The following is an 18,581-nucleotide window of genomic DNA, read 5'->3' as shown; positions in this document are numbered from 1 at the left end:
ATGGCACTTTATCAATAAATCATTATCATTATTAATTGGAAACCTATATTCATGTAAATAACAAATAGCAAAAGAGTTTTCACAGAAAGTCACTTATATGTTTCTATCTTGTCCTAACTCTGAACTTTTTTTTATATATGAATAGATAACAACCAAACTCATGTTTGGAACACTTTAGCGATACCCTGAATACAACTAAACATAACAGTCAATGTGAATAAATCACATATTTATATACTTGGCTCCAGAATCTAGATTTTTTTTTAAGTCTAAGATTAACTGAACAAGGATAGGAAGATGGTGTTTGTAACTAATTATCAAAGAGAAAATGACAAATTATTGAACGTGTAGTTAAAGATGAGCAAGATGATGATGAATGGAAAGTAACAACATGGGATATAGAAAACTGAGAGGAGTTTGACAAGGAGAATATTTAGACAATAAACAACAAATAAATACACCCGAGAAAAAATCAGACAGTGTCATTTATTTAACAAAAAGTCCAGTCAAAAGTTTGGATCAGCTTTATGAAACGGACCCCAGCCATGTCATAAATAGAGAATCTGAATACCGTGCAACTCTTAAAAGTCCACCCCAACCAGAAGTTGGTTTGAATTAAAAGAGAAAGTCAAATCAAAGTGTAACGTTGAAAATTTCATTCAAAACGGATCTAAAATGAGAAAGGTATGAAATTGTAAGTTTTTATTAATTTCACACGAGAGTTATATTGCAAATCCTGGTTGGGATACGAATGAGGGAATCGATGACATCATACAATCACTATTTCTTTTGTATGTTAATATTTGAAATATGAAATATCTTCATTTTATCTTCAATATAAAGTGAAACACAGTGAGATTCCTCGCTTATTGTATTATTCATACAATTCAAATCAACTCTTTATTGGGATGGACTTTCACAGTAGTATTTAGTCTTTAAAACAGCCATATGGTCTAGGGTGGTTTCATGAAACATCAAATTTGCTCTGAGCCAATCAGATGCAATGATTTCAGTAACTTTTAATACGCAGTCATAAAAAAAATCACTGGCTATTTGTTTCAGGAATGTTTATGAAAAGTAGACCAGCAATAAAGATGGTCCAAGTGAGCAGCAGCATATTTTGAATATTAACAATCTTCATTTTGTTTTATTTTGACTGGACTTAAAAATACATCATGAAAATATAAACATTTTAATTTACGAAGGCAAATTGGTGGAATTTAAATATTCTGAACACACACAAAATAATTGGTATTTAAAAAAAATATTTTTGTAGAATAATGCACATTGAGAAAGAGAATTCAACTTCAAAAACACTGTAACCTATATGGCAGCCATAAGGGGCTGGGGGATTAAGAGAATAAGATGTGCTACGTCATGAGCTGGGTGTATTACTATGTCAGTCCATGAATTGTCTTCTGTTAGGCATACTTGAAGTCCCAGTTGGATATTAACACTAAGAATAGTACTCAAACCGATTGTTCTCGAGGCTTGGAGCAGTGAAAGAGCTTTTTTTTTTGTATACAAGTACAACATTTAGATTTCAAAATCAATTTGCAACCAGTGTCAAAGAGAAAATAAATCATAAAGAGTAATATTCAGGAGTGACACTATGGTAATTTTTTTTTTTTTTTGGGGGGGTATGATTTAAAAGATGATGTCATGCTTCTTTTTTCTCTCTTGGATAATTCATAGCGTGCCACCAATGGATATTATTGTACCATCTGTATAACAGATTAATTATTTCACACCCGCTTCTGAAAGATTTTTTAAAGTCATAAAATTGAAATTCATGCATTTTATATGGGCCATATATAAACATGTATATGACGTCACAAATTAAAAAAAAATTCAAATAACTTTTTTAATCTTTGAAGGATTTTCCTTTTTCTTTAATATGATATATGCGTTGGTCTTACACCCCCAACCAAAATGTCAAGCAACACCCCAAAATGTGATATACTTTCAAGCCCTCACTATTAAAAGTCTATAAAATCAATCATTAATGAGTTTATTCAAATAGCTTGAGAAAATCAAACAAATATAACACTGACAATATTATCAAAATTGGAGGTAAATTTTTTGACATTTCGAGGTACAGTTAAATCTCTCATAGTGGCCACCTATCTTCATGTATAATAAAAAACCTGACTTAAGTGGCAACAAAAATTGTCTCTGATTAGAAAGGAATTTGTGATATAACCTGTCTGTAAGACCACCTGACTTTAGTGGCCACCTTTCTCCTGCTCCTCTTGGGTGGACTTAATAGAAGATTTGACAGTATTGCTTTGGGGTGTTGCAAGAAATTACTGACAATAAATCAATTGCAAAGTTCAGATGCATATTGACAATCGATAGATCAATTTTAAGTAAAGCAAATCAATTTTGTTGATACAAGGAGGAAACCATCAATCAATTGCAAAATTGCAATGAAATGCGTGTCAAATGATTTTGGGACCTGAAAATGACTTGCAATCAATTGGAAGTTTCTTGCAACACCCTTTTACAAAATAGATATATGCCTCCTTCATCATTTCTGTATCCATCGCTAATCTGGCTGCCTGGGTGTGTGATGAGTTCCATGGTAATCGATGTGGTCGTCGTTGTCATACTCAACCGCCATAAATTTATTTCCCATTATAGTGGCATCGAAGGTTGGGTTGATATTTGAGGGAAGACATCAGAATCTGGGGCACCAGGGGAAGAAGACAGAGAAATGGCTCTTAGGAAAATGATCAGTATATCATGACATGTCATTACATTATCTTTTATGTACTACTACACTATGTCAAAACAAACATTTTGTATATTGCTAGAAGAGTTAGGGCTTTTTTCTGTAGCAATCTTGTTGAGATGGAGAGAAGTAAAACAAAAAAAACAAAAAAAATATTTGATAATATACCCCATCCCCTGGCGTGCACCCTCCTCCAAATTAGAATAAATGAATAGAGACCTTAATATAATTTCATAAGATGTGGCAGTATGACGACTTTGGCAATTGTGTTTTATTCTTGTGAAGAATATTTATCAAACATTATTTCCCATGTTTAATGTAATTCAGGAACAGGATAATAACATATTCCGGGGAAAGGGGGGGCACTTGGATTACAAAATGATACCTATGCGCCACACCAAAGACAAAAATAGGGGGCTCTTGAACTAAACCTTGGTATTAAAATGGTGGTCTCCTGACTACCCTAGGATCAACAATTGCTAATAATGCAATGCTCTGGAACTGACCGCATCAGATAATGAGGGTCTTTGGAACTAATTACCTTTAGATAATAGCAGCCAATACATATCTCTACTTAGCAGCCGTGTGAAGTGCATGCGCATCATGTTATTCTTAATATCCATTCTTTCGATCGAGCTAGTGCTACCTAGCTTCGAGCTATTAATGCGCTAGGTTCGGAGCGCGGCACGGGGAGCTTCAGCGGCCCGACCCAACGCCTATCAAGCTCACCATGCCGACCGGCTGAGTAGTTCATGATGGAATGAACCAGGAACCACAAATTTGAGGTTCTCCAAAATGGAAAAAAATAGCTATTTCTATGACTTTCTAAATTGGTGATGCTTTGGAACAGAAATTCAGGTTGAAAATGGGGGTCTCGACATGTGGCACATACCTATCATATATCCCAGGACAAATTCCAATTGAAACCTCTTGAATTTTCAATTGGTTTCATTTTGGATTCAATTGGTATCAATGGGTTTCAACTGGTCCCATTAGAATTCAATGTGGAGACCAATTGAAGACCCGACACCCATTGAATTTTCAATTGGTTTCAATCTGGATTCAATTGGTATCAGTGGGTTTCAAAAGGTCCAATGGGTCCAATTAGATACCAATTGAGGTCTTTTTGTAGGGTCAACTGGTCTCAATTGGGACAACTGGTTATCCTAACTTCCTAGGTACCACCCGCAAGCATATTCCTTCTTTTTCTTATTTTATTGTTGGGAGGGAGCAAGGCCTGCATCTCTTTGCTACCAATTCACTGGCATTGGAATACAAATTTGTTATCAATAATACTGTTCAATATAATGAGCCCGATTTATTTAATCATGTTACTGGCCTGGTTTCTTTATGTCATGAACCAGGCCAATAACTATGTATTCATGGGTTATATCTTGGGCCCCCCATGGACCGATTCCCATCAAACAAGGGTTCTCTGCTTTTATCATGCCCAGCTGAAGTATGGTATTAAAAAAACTGAAATGCAAAAAAAAATAATAATTTGTGACGGCATAATTTCCGTATTCTATTAAGAATTTATTTTCATTATTAAAGAGATTCATGATTCTCTATTTCATTGGTACAATTGGTACATTCTATGAAATTTTAAACTGTTTGACTTCCTTAACAATGTCAACTAATATTGAGAGCTTTATCAACAATAACATAAAAAAGTAATTACAAGTTTTAGTATTACAATTGCTTAAGAGAATACAATTGCCGACACAGATGATATATCCTCAAGAAATTATAATGAAAACAAAGACATCTATATTGAAGAGAATAAAATAAATCCTTATTAATATAGGGTGTTTTAACAATGCATTCAAATGCATATTTTGATGTCTGCATGATTTGCATGTGCAGTATGAGATGAATCTGATGAATATCTAGTAGGCTACTGTAAAATTCTTGCTGTTCTATATACAGTGTGTATCAAAAAAAAGTTTACACTTTGAAAAAGCCCTAGGAATTAAAGAATATACAACATGTGGGTAATTTTTTCACATATAATCTTTGGTTTGGGTCTCTTCTATCCAATGAAAGTAAAAGTTTTGACAGAATGTTACACTTGAGTGAGCACTGTCCATTTTTGTAAAGCTCGCAGAAATCTGGTTGCGCAGAAATGCTCGTTTGTACGATGTGTCAAGGGGAAAGGGCGAAATCAAACTTACCCTGCGAAACATTTCTCATACATTTCCCTTGCACTTTTAGTAAATTGTGAAATAAAACGGATACATTTAAGCATTTTCTAACAATTTTGCCACCAAAATTGAAATTTCAACACTTAGTAAACACAACCTTTACCTTTTTGTGCCAGCTGGATCTGAGGACATAACTGAATCTGAACAAAAGTTTATATCAGACAGTTTTTATCATTTAAAGTGGGTTTACATTTCATTTTTCATTTAATACTTGTTTGTCCACACTTTTCCCAAGCTTGACAATGATTAACAAAATGAAAATCAAGCCTAAGCCATTTTATGTAAATCACAGCTCAGTGTAAAGCAAATATCGTCACGATGGCCTCGGTGTGTGGGGGAGTGGGGTGGGGTGCAATGCACTCCTCGAAGTGGTTTGGGCAAGGAAACAAGTTAAAAAAGGTAAAAGATATCTTCAAATCAATTTTACTAGCTAAATTCCACGTGTTCTTCATGATTAAGGTCAACTTTTATTTGCATACCTATTTCAAAGTTCTGCGCAAATAATTTTTCACTATTCAAAAGTAAGTGGTGCTCACTCAAGCGGAAATATTTTTCGACAGTTATATCATCATTTGCTTAAATGGATCTGTACCAATGTTAAAATGTGGAAAAATCTTCAGGATATTACAAATGTGTAATTTTACAGGATTTTTTCTAAGTGTAAACTTTTTTTTGATACGCACTGTATAGTACCTTATTAAATATTCTTCTGCGCATGTGCAAATTATACGAGCACAACAATGCAAAAGCAATGCACAATGATACTCAATAACCTCAATTTAGGTCAGTCATAATTTCTAAGATCAAATCTTATAAAGTGAGGCCATATTAACTTGTGATAAGTGACATGGTTTGTTCAATAACTTTTTTCAGGGGGAGGGGTGGATAAATAATAGTAGTTTTATTGGATGGTTTTATTTCATGGAATACCATAAATAGGGCCAGGTATTCCATTCTGAGCCATCCAATAAAAGAAAATGATTACGTACCTTGATAAGAATTAGGTCATCTGTTACTGTTATATGCAATTCCTTAACCTTTCTATCCAAGAGTTGACAAGCTCCACATGGTATGAGCTGCATGGTGGGGGTATTATAGTATGCAACAAGGACAGCAGCCACTAACACGTTGCCAACAACAACAGCAATCTCTGTTGAATTCCTATGAAAATAAAAATCAATGCAGTGTGAATTCCCTTTTGAAAGAAAGAATTGAATGCATGAAACAGCAGTCTTACATGCATGTTAATGTCAATATTTGTCATCTGTAAAATTTACAATGGTTTACATGAAAATAATTTTTGTATGCTGTGTATATATGTTTGTTTTGTGTTTATTACAGACTTGGTGAAAAGCAGTCTTTTGGACTGATCTGAGTTGTCTGTGAATGATAAAATTAATCAATCAGTTTACCAGAGCTCTCTCTTCAATCTTGCAGCTGACTGTCCTATGTTCTGGGCAAGTGCTTCTTCCTCATTCACACCGTGGTCATAGGAGGCTTCCAGTTCTGCTGCAAGACTTTCCAGCACAATCTCCTCTAGGACAGCATTGTGGGAGAGTACTTCTTCAAAGACTAACTGGGGTGCAACATTGGCCAGCTTCTCCTGCTTCTCTGCTTTAAGACGGACATGGAAGCTGCCAATTTTGACTCCTCTTCAGCCAGTCTGTAAAGACAAGCAATGAATCTAGGAAAACGGAAAATCCATTTTGATTCTTTATTTTACACATGGAAATTCCTTTGATTTTCCTTTGTGAAACAGAATTCATGTTTCTGCTGTGTACATTTTGACTATGACAAAATCGATTTCAGACCAGGGTTTTAATGGAATTAGTGAATAAGAACAGAAAAGAACATTTTTTTTAAACAGAGAATCACTGTCCCAACAAATTGCAATATATACACAACAATGAATTGCCTTTGATGGACAGATAAATAACAAAAAAATTGGTTAGCCATGCTAGTGATGGTACAAACTATTTGTTTATGATACATTCTGTGAAAACTATGCTAAAGAAAACACCTGATCCATCAATAAATTTGATAAAAGGGACAATTTAAGTCAATGCAATATTACGGTAATCTAAAAGTTGTACATATGTGACATAACACATAATGCTCACAATGTCAATGGAAAATCTCCATATCAATAGTGATCTCAACACCAGAAGAACAAGTGATGTGCTTCTTTGATATCAACTTTTTAATCATTAAAAAATAATGATTTTACTGGTTTTTACAGAAAATTTTACTGTTGTTTCTTAGTGCTTTGTTCCCTTTTATGTAGCTATTCAAGAGTATATCTTTGTGAGCTTACCCTTCAGCAGTTTACTCCTTCCATGACTCTTGTCAATAAAGATTCCTGGCCCTTCTGATTATCACTACCTCCATGTAGATGAAGGCCAAGACCAGATGCATTACTCACTATGTTGTAAAGAACATCTCTCCTGAAATCAATCAAAATATTTCATTAAGTCTTTGATTAAAACATTTCTCATGCATAATTGTCGTCACTTTCATAATCTGCAGTTCTGCACCTTAGCCAAGTTCAGGGTGCAAAACTATTTGAGCTAAATGAGATACACTAATTTTCTGTGTCTTAATTAATGGGAGTGGATTGATACCCTGATAATCCCCATGTCAAGATCATCAGTGTGGCTTGACACCAGACAAGAGGGCCTTGGGGCCAGCAGCCTTTATAATCACCTTCACAAGCCAAAAAGGTTCATGAGAAAAAAAGGAAGGAGCGATCAACATCATGGCAGTGCTTCATCATGCCACCAAATCATATAAGAACATGTGCTGGGCACCATAACTTATCCCCAAAGCATTGAAAACAAGAAAAAAACAGACTGAGAAAAATCTTGACTGACCCAGACAAGACTGATTCTTGGAACATGAAACAAATGAGGACTAAATAATGAAGAGGATTGGACACCCTAAACCGTGCCCCACAAAGACCCAAAGAAAAGGTTCCTTTGGAAGTGCATCAAAGAGACATTGTATGATGTAATATGCCCTATACATGTCCATAGTACAAGAATTGAATATAAATTGTGGAAATAAAACTTACTCCTCAAAAATGGATATTAAGCAAAGACCAGGGAACCCCATGAAGAGGTCAAACAACTGAAGAAATGACGGGTGAGGATGGAGAAACTGTGAGGGAGGCTGAGACACAAGAAGTAATCAGCAGTCTCCTACACTTTCAAAACCAGAGGAACTACAGACAACAAAAAAAGCATACCAGTAAAACACAAAATTCCCTCAATGACAGGAATAAACAACCAGGGCTCAAGCCCCAAAACTCTTGATAGATTGCAATATTAGCAAAGGTAGAGCCAGGAAGGAGGCCATAAGATCGGACAGCCAAAGATTCCTTTCATGGTACTGGCATATCCCCAATACAATATTCATCACACTCCAATGATGAACTTCACAGTGGTGTAGTGGCAATTGAGAAAAAGAATAAAGCTTCTGTGCAAGAAGAGTACAATTGGCTTATTAAGATAGTGACAAAATCTTGTTTGCTTTTTTACATGAGAGATAGAAAAGAGGATACAATTAAATGACACAAGACAAAGAGAAGATAACATATTGTCATATTGATTGTTATATTACATTTCATTGTATAATTGTTATTGTTGCTAAAAATCATGATTGTAATTTTTCCATCAATCTTTGTGTCGTGCTTTGGATTTGTAAATAAAATCCTCGATTAGGAGGGTAAAAAACAAAGATAGTGACAAATACTCTATAGAAGAAATCCATAGACTAATGGGTACCATGGTCTGCCTACCATGCTAACACCCAGAATGCAGTGATTCCACCTGCCGCCATTAATTCACTCTTGCCTCTAGTCGTTGATAGCGCACATTCGGTGGCGACGATAAGACATTCAATGACCATAGTCAAGGCTGCAAGTCAACCCTGGACAAGTACCTGTACTTGGTGCTGATCAGCGACTCCAAGCCCTTGGACAAGGAATTCCTCCTGTCGCAAATAATGCACTCTTGCCTCTATTTGTGGACAGCGTACACTCAGTGGCGATGGCCTCTATTTGTGGACAGCGCACACTCAGTGGCGACGATAAGACATTCAATGACCATGTATTCAAGGCTGCGATTTAGCAGCTCAACCCTGGAAAAGTCAAGTAACTGTACTTGCTGCTGATCCGCCATGCTTTAGTGGACCTGGCCAGCCACACGATAAAGATCACTTTGTGATCAGGTTAAACAGTCTGCACATTGAGATGGCAGTGTTAAAAGTAAATCAACAGCAACTTAGAAGATACTCTATAGAAGAAATCCATAGATGAATGGGTACCATGGTCTGCCTACCATGCCAACATCCAGAAGGCAGTGATTCCACCTGCTTCCATAATCACTCTTGCCTCTATGTGTGGACAGCGTACACTCAGTGGCAATGGCCTCTATTTGTGGACAGCGCACACTCAGTGGCGAAGATAAGACATTCAATGAACACAGTCAAGGCTGCAATTCAGCAGCTCAACCCTGGACAAGTCAAGTAACTGTGCTTGGTGCTGATCAGTGACTCTTCTCCCTTGCCACAGAAATTCAGTGGACCTGGTTAGCCACACATGGAGAGGATCACTTTGTGATCATGTTCGGAGGTCTGCACATAGAGATGGCAGTGTTAACGGTAAATTGGAAATAAGAGCAACTTAAAAATTATTACTATAAATCATGATTGAGTCATGTCTTTATTATTATCATATATATGTACAGTAAATCAAAACAAGTAATTGTCAACCCAATATAAAGTAAAATGGTAAATTTAGTGTTGTTTTCTAATTCCATTGAATATATTTTGTTCCCTTTCTTATTTTGCATTTTGGTTGTAAATGGGCTGCTGGTTTGAAAATAATGATTTGGGTAAAATGAAAATAAGAACAGCCACTATTCAATAAACTATATGTTCAGAAGAATCTACATTATTCATGGTTTGATGTCAGCTTACACCATATGCTGCCCAAGATGCTGGCAGACATACAGTATTCCTTTTTAGAAAAGAAATGTAGATAACGAAATATGATATACCGTACATGTAAGGTTAATGTGTATTATCAGTTTGTTATTGTCTTACTAATTTCCATGAGCTACATGTATGATTCATTTTACATGTATTACTTTGGATAAAAACTTTGGTTGTTTCGTCTTTACATGTTACAGAAAAACATAAAAATTAGGCATTTTATCAGGAAACGGCTGGAAGTGAGCCGAGCAAGTAAATGGGCAGTAAATTATATTAAAACCGATTGGCCCTTAAGTCGTTTGGGTCAGTATTATTGGGAAAGTCATAGCCAAACATATATATGCAAAATGTATCGGTTAAAAAGCCACTCATGCCATCTACATTGTACTTTCTTAATGTAGTTTGTGACATTTTTGTCAATGAAAACTGTATCTCTGGTATTAATGGCGTTGATTTTAAATTTAAATAACATACCTCCCCCAGCTGTGAAGTAACACATGTTGCCATAGGCACTAGCTGCTCTATATGTACACAATAATAATAATGAACAAATAATGAAACTTTCTTATAGAGCGATATATCAGAAGTGCTCTAGAGTATCAGTAATGCATTGGCTTTAGCAGTGCAGCTGTTACGCACACTTCTTTCAAGGAATAAATTTCTACCAGGTACCCATTCACCTCACCTGTGTTGAATGCAGCAAAATGTTGGTAAATTTCTTGCTGAAGGACAACACACCATGGCTTGGAATAGAACCCATGTCCCTCTAATTGAAAGATGAGAGTCGTAACCACTAGACCACAATGTCCCCACAAGCAGGCACGCACGTACACACACTACGTTCATATCTACTGCTGATAACAAACCTTTTCTTTACAAAGTAGGTTTCACAGATGATTTCAATTAAGAAAGTTTTTCAAATATGTAATATTTCATCATGAGCTACCCTTTTAATGTTTTGGGGGTCTGATTGTACTATATATTTTTGTTTGTAGGTGGTGTTGCACTAGTTCAAGCTTTTTTAAGTAATGGGTTGTTGTGATCTGATGATTTAGCCCCTATCAGAGGAGATATTGCTTTTTGCTCATCCGTTTGCCTGAAATCCCAGCTGGAGTCATCTTAGGCTTTTATAAGAAAAATAAAATTAAGCTGGTGTGCAGGTTTGGTAAGAAATAGCATGCATTTTTGCACAGTGTACTAGCCCTTAATAAACCATGCACAAGTACAGTACTTGACCTTTTCAGGGTTAGGTTGTTAAATGTGAAAATTTATCTCAAATGAACAAAAGCTAGAGTTGGTGCAACACCATTTCTTTAACAAATATTTCCCTGATCCACCAAACAACTATTTTGTTTAGCCTGAGCTAGTGCAGCACCGCCTTTAGTATTCTACTCATGAGAAAAATGGAAATGCCTGCATATTCTCACATAAATGTGTTAAAATCATGAAATCCAGGACAAAACAGCATCCTGTGCAGTAACATACTATTACTGGGCAAAGGCCAAAATGGTGAACTTACTGTCCCTTAAAATCCAGGATGTCTTGTCATCAGGATGTGGACAGCTTACTCTAGGCCAAATTTTTTTTTCTTTTTTTTTCCGGAACTACTTTTCGAAATCTTCTGCCTAAAGATGATTCATTGGATAAGCTTTACCATTGCAGTGAATGGGGACATTCTGGGGCTCTTTTTCCATTTTCAGGTCTCTTTTGAGCATTTCGGGGGCAAAATTGCCCCTAGTCCCTGTGAAAGCTTTTCGCTTATGTACCGGTATACAAATAGACATTTTGTGAAAATCTGCGATAGCACCGTCTATTGCATTGACTATGGCAATTACCGGTATACAAATGTACATGTAATAATAATATAGGGTATTTATATTGCGCACATATCCACCTTGTTAGGTGCTCAAGGCGCTCCTATATTACCCGGCTAAGCTAGACGTTCATAGCGCACACAGCTTTTTAAGGAATTACTTCCTACCGGTACCCATTTACCTCACCTGGGTTGAGTGCAGCACACTGTGGATCAGTTATCATGTATGATGTAGACCAAAATTTATAATTATTATAATTTGTTTCAATCATAAATGAGATAGCTACATGTCGCATAGTCAGCTACTGTACTGTGCAAACCGTGGACACAAACTCTGGCAGCACATGACACTGCACTGTAAGCAGAGCTATCATAGACAAAAACAAGCTAAATTTGACTGGAAAACTCCTGAAGAAAAAAAAATCATCAAATATGACATCAACAAATCTCCTGAAACATAAATCAAGAAGTTTTTATTCCAAAATACATATCAACAAATTCTTCTAAAACATAAATCAAGTCCTTATATCAAGATAATGCTCATTATCATTTTTTTTTTTTTTTACGGTTTATTACAACAAGGGTATCTATAGCAGCTAAAAAGTCGAATTGCATAACCCTTTACAATCATTTACATAAATATACATTCAACATCAAATAAAAAAAGCTCAATTTACAAGAATTCTACATCATAACAAACATTAAAACACATAGGAAGGCTGTTTATCATGTTGATGTTGGGGATGCATACATGTATTAAATTATGACATGCATCCCAATCATGATAGATCTTGATACCTAGGCTAAAGAATTCTTGATTTATGATTCAGGAGAATTTGTTGATGTTATGTCATATTCTTTGTGATAGTTTTATTTATCTCATAAGTTATTAGTCACAGGTATTGAAAAACACAAATTATGCAATTCCAAAATAACAAAAGTAAGAATAATCCCAATGTTGATTGCCAGATCATGTACAACTGATACCGTAATTGGAATGAATCAAAGAGGAAATGAGGGTAGAAGGTAAAGCTGTCAGGAACATGGGAACTGTGTTTAGGATCCGATATAAAATTAAATAAGAGGTGAATGGTTAGGAGACAAGTACAGCAAGGAAAGAATGAGATAAAGTGGGAAAGACATGGGAATGACAGGGTTACTCAAAACATCCAGATCTGTTTTAAGTTGTAGTTAAATTTCCACATGACATGCTTTATTGTCAAATTTCAACAAGAAAATTTATTTGTATTACAAAACAAATTATCAAATAAACAATACAGTGCAGAGATTAGATAACTAGAAGGAAAAAAATAGTTGAAGAATAACGTACAAGGAGAAGAAAAAGTAGGAGAAAATAAGAAGGGGGAGTGAAGAGGAAGGAGCAGAAGAGGAGCAGCTTGAAGTATAAGAAGCAAAAGCATATGAAGCAGAAGAACAATAAGACGAAGAATGAGGAGAAGAAACAGAGGCAGAAGTAGTAGAAGAAGCACAACAAGAAGAAGCACAAGAGACAGAAGAAGCAGTAGAAGAAAAAGAGGAAGGAGCAGAAGCAGAACTAAAAGCAGAAGTAGAAGCAGAAGAATAATAAATAATACAACACCAAAGAAGAAGAAAAAAAATACTAAATCACTAAAGAGAAGGAGGAGCAGAAGAAGAAACAAGAAGCAGAAGAAAAAGAAGAAGCAGAAGAATGATAAGACACCAAAGAAGGAGAAGTAGTAGTATTAGAAGAAGTAGAAGAAAAAAAGAAGTAGTAGAAGAAGAAACAAGAAGCAGAAATAAAAAAGCAGAAAAAGAAGAAGTAGAAGAAGAAACAAAAGATGCAGAAGAAGAAAAAAACAGAAGCAGAAGATTCATAAGAAAAAGGAGGGGGAGGAAGAGAAAAAACAAAAAAGCAGATGTAGAAGAAAAAGAAGATGCACAAGAAACAGAAGCAGGACGATGAAGACGGGAAAACAGAAGAAAAAGAGGAAGAAGAGAAGGAGAAGAAAAGGGATGCAGGAAATAAAAGACTAAATCACTAAGAGAAAAAAAATGGGTGAAAATGGAAAGAGGGTGTTGTTGTTAAGGGGAAAAGGCAAACGCAAATCACATGCATAAATTATGGGATAGACAAGTCTACCGGGCAAGTCTTTAAGAGAAGGAAGGTAGGTATAGAGTAGCTGAATGGGAAAGCTTCTGTCTCTGGCACTGCAAGCTAAAGTGCAATCGTGGTTGAAACGAACGCAGGTCGCAGACACAGAGTCAGAGACAAAAATCAATTTTTTAAAGACTAAAGAGTGATATCATTCAACGTTCTTACATTTAGAGTTATATCTAACGAGTAACGTTAGATCTAACTTATATAAGAATAAAAATAGGCCTGACGTGTTAGAATCTAGATCAAACGTACGCGACAACCAGATGCTGGTGATTGTACGTCAACAGATAGTACAGAAACGTTACTTGTTAGACCGGCCTAAATAATTTTGTTTGTACAAATCACCTTTTTCATACTCATAGTCATACTAGACATACTACACATAGACACCAATGATTGAAAGATTGGTGTTGGGCTGAAGTTCTTCTTCTTCTCTTCTTCAAGCTACACTGCCTCCTTCAATCCTGAAGATTCTTGCAGTATTGTAGTACCGGGGACCGGCAGGTGCAATACACCGGGTGAACACCCTACTCTTTGACGAATAGTGTATTGGTTTTAACGTGCATAGGTTGTGACTCTCCTATACACGGGACCAACATTTGCGTCCTTTCCGATGGACGGAGTGTTTTCCAACTGCATTCACACCCACACTGAACACAGCGGTGAGGCACGTTAACACACAACGCTAGCATCAGTTTTTTTTGTTAGACGTCTTCCGGCATGCTGCGGGACTCGAACCCACGCACGTTGAGATCTACGATCTTATCCGGAACAGGCGCTCTAACCGACTGAGCTACACTGCCTCCCTTGAGTCACTTGACTCCTGTCTAGTTTCATTGACCATGCTTTCGGAACATTTCTCCAAAATCCAGCTCTTCTGCAACTTCCATCACTGCAATGCTCTAGCTTGCAAAGTGAGGCTATAATTTATAACGAATGTAATTTTCAAGCCTGGTATTTCCGGTCACCTGACGAAGATGCAACTCCCTCAGACTTAACCCAGAGAGCTCCAGCCCGCGTAGCGGGCTGGAGCCCAGACGCTCAGTGTGCAAACGGGCATTCAGGTGAGAGTACCGTGAAGTTTGGTCAAAATAATTTTGATAATACATAATTAAAACAGAAATTAAGCACTTACCACGATTGTATGGATGATAGTCTAACGAGTGGCAGTTTCCTGACATCGAGGCACAGACTGGAACCTCAAAAAACGATCAGTTCTGTCGCGGTGGCTCTCCTTCTTTCAAAATTCATAGCAAAATGGCCGTTCGAGAGGGTGTAGGGCGCATGCGCGAATTTGACAAAGTCTATATGCGCTAGTGCTATACTAGCCTCGGTCTCGATCGGCCATTTTGTGTTGAATTCTGAAAGAGAGCTACCGCGACAGAACTGATCGTTTTTTGAGGTTCCAGTCTGTGCCTCGATGTCAGGAAACTGCCACTCGTTAGACTATCATCCATACAATCGTGGTAAGTGCTTAATTTCTGTTTTAATTATGTATTATCAAAATTATTTTGACCAAACTTCACGGTACTCTCACCTGAATGCCCGTTTGCACACTGAGCGTCTGGGCTCCAGCCCGCTACGCGGGCTGGAGCTCTCTGGGTTACCTCAGACTCAGTCACCCTCACTGCCTCAGCCTCAGGAATCTTCGCTTGCTAATAATTCTTCATATTTGCCATCACGAATTGCACAACAAACAGCCACTTTCACTTCTGACACAATAAAATATGCTCGGAACTGTAATAATCAAATAATACTTCACATAAACATGATGAACGCGGTCAGGATGGGTGTTTATTAAAATCAGCGCCCTTCTTTTTTAAATCTATTTTAGTGTCACACGATACCAACAGGTGGCGCTGTTGACTTTTTCAGTTTTAGTTTCAGTTTACTGGTGCCAGAAAGGCCTAATAACGAACGACAGTAAATAGCAAGTTAAAGAAAAAAAAAATCAAATAGATTCTAATGAATTAACTTTAATATTCAAACTGATAAGATGAACATTTGAAGCGGAACTGGGGGGGGGGGCTTCAACCCCTACTCTTTTCCACAACCTTGTACAAAAAAAATTATAAATAACCATCTGATTGTGATTTTTTTTTTGCACGGATCAGCCCCCCCCCCCCCCACTTTCAAAACCGTTCCGTTAGCTGTACTGAATGGTGGGGGAACGGGTAGGGAACGGATTGGCGTGTTGACTTTTATGTTACCCGATAGATGAGATGATAATTATGCTTCCCTTTGATATAGAATACATTCCTTTGTATTTTAATCAGAATTACTTTTGTCAAAATCATTGAAACAAAACACGTTACAGAAATCAATCTCAAAAGAAACCATATTCTATCCCTATGAATATATAAATAAATTCTATTGTACTTAAATCGGTATTATTCCTTTTGCAAAAGCTTTTCCTTTAGCTGCTTGTTTGGCTGCTGTAGTCACATATATGTTTAATAGGGGTTATTATTTAATTATTTTTCATATTCATGTCCTGTCAAAATACAACAAGAAAGTATCAGAATTTATGTAATCCCGTTTCTCGGAAATAAAAAAAATAGGTCATAATCTTTGGGGGTATTGTGAACAATGATTCAATGAACACATAAAGATCTGAAAATATAATGATTCTTAATCACTGATTGCATATCTGATCACAATTTGCAACCAGCATGGGTAAATTGTGAAAAACGAGGGCTATATATTTTTTTTCATTCTTATGATATAAAATTCATTAGATAACCATGCAGGTTCATTATCATTACTTGAGTATTTCTTTGGGACACTTTAATAGACACGAGGAAGCCAACAATGCCATTCGATTTTTTTTTGTCAATAAATCCACATAGAAACAGAGATAACTGAATATCCGTACCAAAAATAACAGAGGTCTTGTGTTAGTTATAGATAATATAACACACACACACACACATATATATATATATATATATATATATATATATATATATATATATATATATATATATTTATATATATATATATATATATATATATAAATATATATGTATATATATATATTTATATATACAGAGATAACTAAATATGACCATTCCGAAAATATCAGAGGTCTTGTGTCAGTTAAATAAAATAATATATTTATTTTTTAACGGGAATATGTCATGCAAGTGAAGACTTTTTTGTCAAATTTCTCCCTTACAAAAATGCCCCCCCCCTGGAAAAATCCTGGATCCGCCCCTGATGTATTAAATAGCCTACAATAATAATATAACATATAAAATATATAAAAAAATATATAAAAATTCATAAATAATGATACAATTCTGAATTATCTGTATGGCACATGGGTAAAGGTTTTATATATCATGCACTGTAAAAATATTGAGTAAAATTTTTACCACGACGAGGGTAATAATGACTGTGTCCAACCACTTCGGGGCAGTATTTTACCCAATGCGGGAAGCATACCGTCCAGTAAGGTAAAATGAGCAGCAATAGCTTTAGAATGGGCAACATTTTCATCACACTGGATAAATAAAAATGCCCAAAAGAAATGCCCAATGTTGGTTGGACACATGATTACCCCCATGAAACACTTTTGCCCAATATTTTTTAGAGTGTATTGTAAATTAAGGACTCAATTAAAAATAAAAAGAAATAAGAGACATCGATAATTTGAATATAATAAAGGAGGTTATTTTTTATTTGTATCGTTGTAGTACATTGTGCAAGTATTATTTTGTTTCAATGCATCTTACAAGGATTTTTTTCTTCATCATTTCGAGAGATAATGAAGACGATTACATCACACAAGGATAACGATCACGATGAGCTATGTTTTATTTATTTCATACACAACAATGCAAGTCTTACAGCGTATTGTTAAACCACACTCGGAGTCATCGTACCCCTATAGAGTACCGAAGCAATGACGTCAGTTGCCATGGTGTCAGGGCGGCCTGGTTCTAAACAAATGAACCCGTCGAATAAAAGCGTGTGTTTCCCATAGGACAAAATGTCTGCTATTGAAATTTGATCGCTTGCAACCTATTTTTCAGACGTACCAAAGTCATACAAATGTGTACAGACAATCGTCAGTTGCGACTCTGTTTAGAAACAGCCCCCAATGACACCATGGCAACTGACGTCACACTTCGGTACTATAGGTTTGAAGTGACAAACATTTTTTTCAAAGGTTGCGTTGACAGGACGGTTTTCTATACATAAATATATAATTTTCATTTTTATTACATGGACAATATTATGCATATCGTGAAATATCAGCTGTAAAGTTGCTATACTGTAGAATATTGTTTAGAACTTTAGAATATAAAGGTTTATTACTTCCACTTATGAAGAAAACTTATTTGACTGAACTTATCCAACATTATCTTCAGCAATACCTGAAACCAAATTGTTTTTGTATTCTTATGATGAAAGTCAAGTTTAACTCTAGACTACAAGTATTTTAATCCACCTTCTATCGGAATGCTAGTAGGCCTATCTTCACTCTTCAAAACAGATCTACTGGACCAAACTAATTGACATTTATTGTGTCATTCTTATCATCATTATTAAAAAAAATTCTTCCAACTTCATTGAATAATAATAATAACATATTTTACAGCCATTCACGACAGGGTTGAAATATTTGGTATTTGATGAATAAGATGGACACTATACTACCCCAGGTCTAGATTAATCTTTCGCTATCATTAT

The 18,581-nt window shown here is 35.9% G+C and overlaps 1 long non-coding RNA gene across 2 annotated transcripts; it reads right to left on the bottom strand.

The window, feature by feature from the left end:
• Positions 1-469: 469 nt before the first annotated feature.
• LOC135154773 (uncharacterized) lies at positions 470-15,744 on the bottom strand. Of its 2 annotated transcripts, none has more exons than XR_010294213.1 (5): positions 15,506-15,744; positions 7,253-7,382; positions 6,351-6,601; positions 5,928-6,099; positions 470-2,687 (listed from the first exon to the last, which is right to left on the bottom strand). It is a non-coding gene; the product is annotated as an uncharacterized LOC135154773 (long non-coding RNA). The 2 variants fall into 2 exon arrangements; XR_010294214.1 differs by having other exon boundaries at positions 15,491-15,725.
• Between the last annotated feature and the right edge of the window lie 2,837 nt (positions 15,745-18,581).

Source organism: Lytechinus pictus, chromosome 7 (assembly GCF_037042905.1).
Source record: "Lytechinus pictus isolate F3 Inbred chromosome 7, Lp3.0, whole genome shotgun sequence".
Classification (NCBI taxonomy): domain Eukaryota; kingdom Metazoa; phylum Echinodermata; class Echinoidea; order Temnopleuroida; family Toxopneustidae; genus Lytechinus; species Lytechinus pictus.
This window is presented reverse-complemented; position numbering and strand designations above follow the sequence as displayed.